Source organism: Choloepus didactylus, chromosome X (assembly GCF_015220235.1).
Source record: "Choloepus didactylus isolate mChoDid1 chromosome X, mChoDid1.pri, whole genome shotgun sequence".
NCBI classification, from domain to species: Eukaryota; Metazoa; Chordata; class Mammalia; order Pilosa; family Megalonychidae; genus Choloepus; species Choloepus didactylus.
In genome coordinates, this window is record NC_051334.1 from 135252061 (window position 1) to 135262105 (window position 10045).

The 10045-nt window shown below is 37.6% G+C and overlaps 1 pseudogene; it reads left to right on the forward strand.

The window, feature by feature from the left end:
• The first annotated feature begins 3175 nt into the window (after nucleotides 1-3175).
• On the forward strand, nucleotides 3176-5111 carry LOC119522359 (annotated as a pseudogene).
• The last annotated feature ends 4934 nt before the right edge of the window (nucleotides 5112-10045 follow it).

Here is a 10045-nt window from a genome sequence, read left to right on the forward strand (position 1 = left end):
CCCCTAATCTGAATGAAGCCACCTAGCACAAACCTTTGCATAAGATTTTAGGTAAAATATGTGGTTATTAGGGTCTCCCCCATTCTTATACGTAGTAACTATGTTATTATGATTTTTATCATTTACTGTGGTGCTTATTTTAACTAAATTAATTATAAAAGGTATAAGATCTTGCTGCCCAGTTCAAACAATAGAAATTATATAGGACAGGCCTAATTTAAAAGATCTAAGAAGAAAATGATGCCAAAACTTTGGTTACCTGCATTTGATGGATTGGAACTCAAATGAACCATGAAATGGCATCCCTGTGATGAGTGCTAAAATTCTACCTATAATTTATTGAAAAAAGGTAACTAAAGCCCTTACCAGTTTGAAATCCCAGTGTTGTAAGACAGAAACAAACCTTATCCCATAGTTTCTCTTTAAATTTCTACATGGCAGCACTATTTCTGACAGCATTCCTTGCAGTATATTTGCTTACAATATAAGTACAAGAAACAAGAATCTAGGAGGCAAGTTAAGTAAGAATTCAGAGATTCTTATTTTCTTAACATATCTCAGCACTCTAGCAGCTCAAGTAGCAAAAATAAGGCAATCTTTAAGAGACTCACTTTAGACACAAAGATAAAAATAGGTTAAAAATGCAAGTTTGGGAAGATATTTCATGCAAACAAGACCACCAGTAGCTATACTACTATCAGTCAAATTAGACTTCAAATGTAACACAACAGACAAATAAGGACATTATGTATGAATGCAAAGGACAATTCATCAAGAAGACATAAGAATAAAAATATTTTATGCACCAGGTCAGAGTGCTCCAAAATACATGAGGCACACAGTGACAAAAATGAAGGGAGAAGTAGACACAGCTACTATAATATTTGGAGACTTCAATACATTGCTCTCATCAGAGAATAGAACAGCTAGACAGAGGATCAGTAAGGAAACAGAGATTTTGACCAGTACAATAAATGAACGGGACCTAACATTCATTTACAGAACATTACACCCACAACATCAGGGTACATATTTTTCTCAAGTGCCCACAGATCTTTCTCCAGGAGAGACCAATTGTTATGTCACAAATCAAGTCTCAGTTAATCAAAAAAGTTATAAATTATACAAAACACTTTCTTGGATCATGATGGAATGAAGTTAGAAATCAATAACAAGCAGAAGGTCAGAAAATTCACAAATATATGGAGGTTAAACAACTCACTCTTAAACAAGTGGGTCAAGGAAGAAATTACAAGAGAAATCAGTAAATATCCCAAGGCAAATGAGAATGAAAACACAACATATCAAAAATTATGGGATGCAGCAAAAGCACTGCTGAGAAGGAAATTTATTGCCCTAAATGGCTATATTAATAAAGAGGAGCAAAAATTGAGGAATTAATTGCTAAGCTGGAGGAACTAGACAAAAACAGCCAGCAAACTAACTCCAAAGCAAACAGAAGGAAAGAAATAACAAAGATTAGAGCAGAAATAAATGAAATTGAGAACATGAAAACAATAGAGAGAAGAAACAAAACCAGAAGTTGGTTCTTAGAGAAAATCAATAAAATTGATGGACAGAAAAAAAAGCTGACAAAAAAAGAGAGTAGGTGCAAATAAATAAAATCAGAAATGGCAGAGAGGACTTAACTAAGGATGAAAATAAAGGAGATAATAAGAGGACAGTATGAGAAAGTATATGCTAATAAACTAGACAGTGTAGATGAAATGGACAAATTATTAGAAAAGCATGAAAATCCAACATTGACTCAAGAAGAAATAGATGTCCTCAGCACACCAATCACAAGTAAAGAGACTGAATCAGTCATCAAAAAGCTGGTTTGAATCTGTAACCTAAAAAGACTATATTCTTTTAATCTACTCTTGTAAGTGCAGACATACTGGGGGTGGGATATTTTGATTAGGTTGTTTCCATGGAGATGTGACTTACCCAACTGTACATGGGACATTTTTTATTCAATTTTATTGAAATATATTCACATACTACACAATCATCAATGGTGTACAATCAACTGTTCACAGTATCATTATAGGGTTGTGTGTTCATCAACACAAGCCATTATTGAACATTTTCTTTATCACACACAAAAAAAGAATAAGAATAAAAGTTAAAGTAAAAAAGAACACCCAAAACATCCCATACCCCCATTCCTCCCTATTATTCATTTACATTTTGTTCTCATTTTTTCTATTCATCTGTCCATACACTGTGTAAAAGGAGTGGGAGCCACAAAGCTTTCACAATCACATGGTAAATCAATGTAAGCTATATAATTTTATATTCATCTTCAAGAATAAAGACTACTGGGCTGCAGTTCAACATTTTTAGGCATTTCCTTTTAGCTATTCCAATACACTAAAAACTAAAAAGGTCTACCTATATATTCCATAAGAATAACATCAGAATGACCTCTTGACTCTATTTGAGATCCCTCAGCCACTGAAACTATATGTTATTTCACTTGTCTTCCCCCTCTTGGTCCATGAAGGCTTTCTCAATCCCATCATGCCAAGGCCAACCTCATCCCCATAAGTCATGTCCCATGCTGCCAGGGAGATTTACAACACTGGGAGTCACGTCCCTGTACAAGGGACATTTTTATTAGATTTTTACATGGAGATGTGACCCTGTCCATTCAAGGTGGGTCTTAATTAGTTTACTGGAGTCCTTAAGAGGGCTCAAGGAGACAGATAGAGCTCAGCCAACACAGTTCTAGATGCTTGGAGATGCAGACAGAAGTTTGGAGATGCTAAGCTAAGAGATGAAGCCAAGAATTTGCCTGTGTGCCAGTTTGAAAGTGTTATGGACCCCAGAAAAGCCATGATCTTTTAACCCTATCCTGTTGGGTGGAACTTTTGATTGAGCATTTCCATGGAGAGTGACATGCAACTGTGGGTGATACCACTGATTAGATCATTTCCATGGAAGTGTGGACTCTGTGTTTGGAGAGAAGAAGGCTGCCAATAAAGCATTTGGAAATGATGGGACTGCCACTCTTTCAAGCCCTGCAGGGGGCCGGGAGGGGAATCATGCTATACATGACTCTCAGACTTTGAAATTTAATGGAGTTTGCCCTGTGGGTTTTCACAACTGTTTCAGTCTCATGACCAGTTTTACTTCCAGTTTCTCCCTATGACAATGGGAGAGTTCAGGCATGAGGAGCCACCGCCATAGTCTCTTCCTCCTGGGCAGCGCTGGCTGTGCTGACCATAGAGCGCTGCAGGCAGATGGAAGTGCCTTCTCACCCCACCTGATCTTGGGAGGGGTAAGAGCGGAGCACAGGGCCCGCCTCCTGCAGTGGGAACAGCTGCGCTAGTGGCAAACAGAATCCAAGGATGACAATTTGCCCATCAAATGAGAAAGGCATGGAAATGTAGCAAGTCTTGTAAATGAATAAGCACCTATGGACTTTCAGCTGGAGGAATTCAGCCACATCCAGAAACCAAAAACATTAAGAAGAAAACCAAGAAGCATAAAGTTCTCTTTGAGTATATGCCACAGAATGAGGATGAGCTGGAGCTGAAAAGTGGGAGATATTATTGATATTAATGAAGAGGTAGAAGAAGGCTGGTGGAGAGGAACACTGAACAACAAGTTGGGACTGTTTCCTTCAAATTTTGTGAAAGAATTAGAAGTAAAAGATGATGGTGAAATTCATGAAGTATGGGAGGATTCAGAAACTTTTTTGACTGGGCCTACCTCACCTTTACCTTCCTGGGGAATGGGAGTGAAACTGCATCTGGACCAACTGCACAACCAAAGAAAATTCGAGGACATTTTTTTAAGAAGTCTCTGTGAAACTTAGAAGAAGATCCAGTAATGAAACAGAAGAGAAAAAAACAGAAAAGCCTTTGATCATAGTCATTAGGATCCAAAACTCAGAGTGTGGATGTAACAAAAACAGACACTCAAGGTAAAATTAAAGCTAAGGAATATTGTAGAACATTATTTGCTTATGAAGGTACTAATGAATATGCACTTACTTTTAAAGAGGGGGAGATAATCCATTTGATAAGTAAGGACACTGGAGAAGCTGGCTGGTGGAAGGGTGAACTTAATGGTAAAGAAGTATTTCCAGACAGTTTCGCTGTTCAGATAAATGAACAGGATAAGGACTTTCCAAAGCCAAAGAAACCACCACCTCCTGCTAAGGGCTCAGCTCCAAAACCTGAGCTGTTGTCTGCAGAGAAGAAGAATTTTCCTATAAAGCCTGAAGAAAGACAAAAAAGCAACCCAAGAACAGAAAACTTCTAAACCAGCTGCCCAACAAGTCCCACCCAAGAAGTCTACTTTACCCACCAAAGTCAATAATCTGTTGAGATCTCCTGGAGCCATGTATCCAAAATGACCTGAAAAACCAGTTCCTCCATCACCTCCTACAGCCAAGATTAATGGGGAAGTTTCTACCATTTCACCAAAATTTGAGAGAGAGCCAGTATCAAAACCAAAGCTAGATTCTGAACATTTACTGCTTAGACCAAAATCAGTAGAGCTAGATTCTTTTGCAGTAAGGAACTCTAAATAAGCAGAGTTTGTAAATTTTGATGATATAGCCTTCTCAGAAAACATACTACATCTCACTGCAAATAGACCAAAGATGCCTGAAAGTTACCTGGTTGCTTCAATGGTGGACATTCTCCAACTCAGAGCCCAGAAAAAACCTTGAAGTCAGCAAAAGAAGAAGATAGTGCCAAGCTAAAGCCATCTGAATTTGAGAAGGATACAAGCTATTCCTCAAAGCCATCTGTGTAACTTTCAATACCTTCCAGTGCTTCTTCTAAACTGAATATGGCTGTTTTCCTAACTCCATTAGAAATCAAAGATAAAGTAGAAAGAGATGATGGGGAAAAAGTCCCCTGAGTGAACTTAAAGCACAGATGATTGAATTGCTGTGCATTGTAGAAGCATTGAAAAAGGATTGTGGTAAAGAACTGGAAAAAATACAAAAAGATTTGGAAGAAGAGAAGGCAATGAAATGTAAGCTAGAGGTAGAAATAGAGAAATTGAAAAAAGCAGTCCTATCTTCTTGCGGCAGCATGGGCCCAGTGTTCTTAGAGTTCCAGGGATCCAGAAGCAACACTATGAATTAAAACTGACTTGTTACTTATAAAAGTAACTGGTGGTGTTCTGATAAAGAAAAATAACTATAAAAGTATATTATCTGTAGAAAAGTAAGGGGAGGGTGAATATATATATAGAGATGTATATATATTGTTTTGCCAATATGAAAAAAGAGGTCTTATTTCTTACTGTGATGGAATTTCAAACTTTGTTTTGTTTTTGGTTTGATTGAAAATACTACTGAATTTGTATAAAAAGGAAAGAAAGTTCATAATAGTTTTTTTATTGAAACTTGTAATGTTATTTTTTAAAGAGATCTATACTATAAATATGATGTTATCTTTACAAGAAATCTGTAAAATATACAATTTGAGTGGTACAAATTAGCTTTAGAGAAACTAGAGTCACTATTTTCCCCTTAATACATAAGGTATATAAACTTATGTGTGTGTGTGTGTATATATATATACTTTTAACTTTCTTACCCAGGATTACACTGTTGTGCCTGTTGGTCTGCAATGCTGTCTATATTTTGGGTGATGAAATAGGAATTTCCTAGCTATAAACCATATTACTCACCTGTGCACATAGTAATAATTCACAAAATCAAAATAATTTCTTTGACTTTTAGAATATTTCATGTTGCTTGCACTATAGGATTCGTGAAAGTAATTTAGTTTAAATGTATCAGACTGTCAAATATATTTGGGGAAATATGTGTTTTATTTTAACTTAATTAGATCTAAGTACTCTAAAAATGTCAATTTAACCCTTAACTATGTCGTGCCTAGAAACTACAGCACATATAACATGCATTCACCAGCCTTAGAGCTGTATTTTAATGCCAATTTACAGATTCAGATAGTACTCATCTCATGATCTTGTGATTTAATTCTCCATGCTGCTCCCTCTAGTTTTTAATGATAGCATCAAGAAAACAAAACTTAAAACTTTTAGAACTTTAGTATGAAGTTTCAGACTTTAAAAAGTTACTATCTTGTAAACACTCAGGTTTTACAATGTGTTTTACTGTATGAGACCAACTATTTCATAGAGAAATTTTGGACTGCCCTTTAGAAAATATAGTATCTAAAGGACATATCAAAATATTACATTACAGCTTATTTAAAACCAAATATAAAATTGAATCCAGAGGTGGGGCAAGATGGTGGAGTGCTGAGGTGTAAGTTTTAGTTATTCCTCTAGGGCAGTAGGTAGAAAGCCAGGAACTGCATGGACCAGACACTGGAGAGCAATTTGACTTTGAGCATACTTCATACAACACTCATGAACACATGGAACAGCTGAGATCAGTGAAATCTGTAAGTTCTCACAGCCAGGAGACTGTGCTCCTCCCTGCCAGGCTCAGTCCCATGGGAGGAGGGGCTGTCAGTGCTGGGAATGAGGAGGGAGAACTGCAGTTGAAGCTCTTATTGAAACCTCAGATGGCTGATCCAAACTCCAAATGTAGTTAGACTGAGACTAGACACCAGAGAATCTGGTAGCAGTCAGCCCAGCTGAGAGGAGATAGGGTTAGCAAAAGCAGCAAGGAAAACCCAAAAATAAAAGTGGAGACTTTTTGGAGTTCTGGTGAACATAGAACAGAAAAGGGCAGGGCTCAGGCAGAGTCAGGCTCATAGGCAAATCCAGAAGGTGAGTTTCTTTGTCTGAAGAGCGGTTCCTCTGCTCTCTAATCTCCTTGTCTCTTAGCATTTCAATTGCCCATTAGACCTGTAAGGAGGAGCCTTTTTTTTTAATCTTTTTCTTTTTTCTAAAACAATTAATCTAAGAAGCCCATTACAGAAAGCCTCAAAGACTTGCAATTTGGGCCCAGGCAAGAGCAGAGCTAAGAGAGCTCTGAGACACAAGGCAATAAGTCCAGTGGCTGAGAGAGCTCTGAGACACAAGGCAATAAATCCAGTGGCTGAAAAAATTCACTAAACATCACAACTTCCCAAGAAAAGGGGGGTGTCCCCTTACAGCTATCTTCCTGGTGGGCAGGGAGCACTCCTGCTCAGACCCAAAGCCACAGCCCAGAGCTGCCCCAAACAACCCAGTGTGACAGGAAGTGTTTCTGACAACATATGCACACACCACAATATTGGGCATGGACAACAGCCTTTCCTGCACCCTTAGGTAATTGTCCTGGAGCTGGGAAGGCAGAGCTGTGTGAAAAGGGAGAAATTAACATATACCATTCAGCCATCCTTTCAGCAGACAGGGAATGTCCCTACACAGTCCTGCAGCCCACAACCTCACTTGGGAGATGGTGAGCACCTATGACAGCACAGTCATCCCTCAGCAGAGGACCTAGGAGAGCATGGCTTGGAAGAGGGACCCACTCACAAGCCCCAGGGACCATACACAAATAACAAGGTCGTGTGGGTCAGCAGCAGAGACAAACTGTGGTGAGACTGAACTGAAGGATTAGACTATTGCAACAGCTTTAAATCCCCAGGAACACCTGGGAGATTTGATTATTAAAGCCAACCCCCCTCCCTAACCACTCAGACACAAGCCCCATGTGCAGGGTGGGCAACAACAACTACACATGCAAGCTTGGTGCACAAATTGGACCCCACAAGACTCACACCCCCACTCACCACGAAGACAAAGTGGTGGATAACTTGCTTGGGGGTAATAGGTAGCTTGTGGATGCCACCTGCTGGTTAGTTAGAGAAAGTCCACTCCATGAAGCTGTAGATCTGACAAATTAGAGATAAGTGTCTGAATTGGTCTACATATCCTAAAAGAACCCTATCAAGTTAAGCAAATAGCAAGAGGCCAAAAACAACAGAAAATTTTAAAGCATATGAAAAAACCAGATGATACAGATAACCCAAGCACAAACACACAAATTAAAAGGTCAGAGGACACATTATTTGGAGCAACTAATCAAAGAACTAAAGACGAGCAATGAGAGCATGGAACAGGATATAAAGGGCATGAAGAAGAACTTAGAAGAGCATAAAGAAGAAATTGCAAGAGTAAATAAAAAAATGTGACTTTACGGAAATAAAAGAAACTATTGACAAAATTAAAAAGATTCTGGATACTCATAGTACAAGACTAGAGGAAGCTGAACAGTGAATCAGTGACCTGGAGGATGACAGAATGGAAAATAAAAGAAAAAAAGAAAGAATGGGGAAAAAATCAAAAAAAAAAATCAAAAGGGACCTCAGGGACATGATAAATAATATAAAACATCCAAATATAAGACTCATTGTGTTCCAGAAGAGGAAGAGAAGGGTAAAGGTCTAGGAAGAGTATTCAAAGAAATTGTTGGGGAAAACATCCCAAATCTTCTAAACACCATAAATACACAAATCATAAATGCCCAGTGAAATTCAAATAGAATAAAACCAAATAAACATACTCCAAGACATATTCTGTTCACACTGCAAATATGGAAGAGAAGGAGCAAATTCTGAAAGCAGCAAGAGAAAAGCAATTTACCACATACAAAGGAAACAGAATAAGACTAAGTAGTGACTACTCAGCAGCCACCATCGAGGTGAGAAGGCAGTTGCATGACATATTTGAAATACTGAGAGAGAAAAATTGCCAACAAAGAATTCATTATCCAGCAGAGCTCTCCTTCAAATTTGAGGGAGAGCTTAAATGTTACACAAACAAAAGCTGAGAGAATTTGCTAACAAGAGACCTGCACTACCTGAGATATTAAGGGAGCCCTACCAACAGAGAGACAAAGAAAGGGGGGAGAGATATGAAGAAAGGTTCGGTACTACAGAGATTCAGTATGGGTTCATTAAAGAACATTAAGAGAGAGAGAGAAAAAAACATACCTGATAAACATGAACCAAAGGATAAGATGGCTGATTGAAGAAATGCCTTCACAGTAATAACATTGAATGTAAATGGATTAAACTCCCCAATCAAAAGATATTGATCGGCAGAATGGATAAAAAAAAAGAACCATCAATATGTTGCATGCAAGAGACTCATCTTAGATACATGAAACAAAGAAATTGAAAGTGAAAGGATGGAAAAAAATGTTTAATGCAAGTTACAGCCAAAAGAAAGGAGTAGCAATATTAATCTCAGATAAAATAGACTTTAAATGCAAGGATGTTAGGAGAGACAAAGAAGACCACTACATACTAATAAAAGGGGCAATTAAACAAGAAGACATAACAATCATAAATATTTGTGCACCCAATCAAGGTGCCACAAAATGCATGAGACAAACACTGGCAAAATTAAAGGAAGCAATTGATGTTTCCACAGCAATTATGGGAGACTTCAACACATCACTCTCTCCTATAGATAGATCAACAAGACAGAAGACCAATAAGGAAATTGAAAACCAAAACAACCTAATAAATGAAATGGATTTAACAGAATATATAGAACATTACATCCCAAATCACCAGGATATACATTCTTCTCTAGTGCTCATGGAACTTTTTCCAGAATAGATCATATGCTGGGACATAAAACAAGCCTCAATAAATTTTAAAAAATGGAAATTATCCAAAGCACATTCTCTGACCACGATGGAATACAATTAGAAGTCAATAACAATCAGAGACTTAGAAAATTCACAAATACTTGGAAGTTAAACAACATGGTCCTAAACAATCAGTGGGTTAAAGAAGAAATACTAGGAGAAATAGCTAAATATATAGAGATGAATGAAAATGAGAACACAACATACCAAAACCCATGGGATGCAGCAAAAGCAGTACTGAGAGGGAAATTTATAGCATTAAATGCATACATTATAAAGGAAGAAAGAGCCAAAATCAAAGAACTAATTGATCAACTGAAGAAGCTAGAAAATGAACAGCAAACCAATCCTAAACCAAGTAGAAAAAAAAATAATAGAGATTAAATCAGAAATAAATGACATAGAGAAAAAAACTATAGAGAGGATAAAAAACACCAAATGTTGGTTCTTTGAGAAGATCAACAAGATTGACGAGCCCCTAGCTAGACTGAC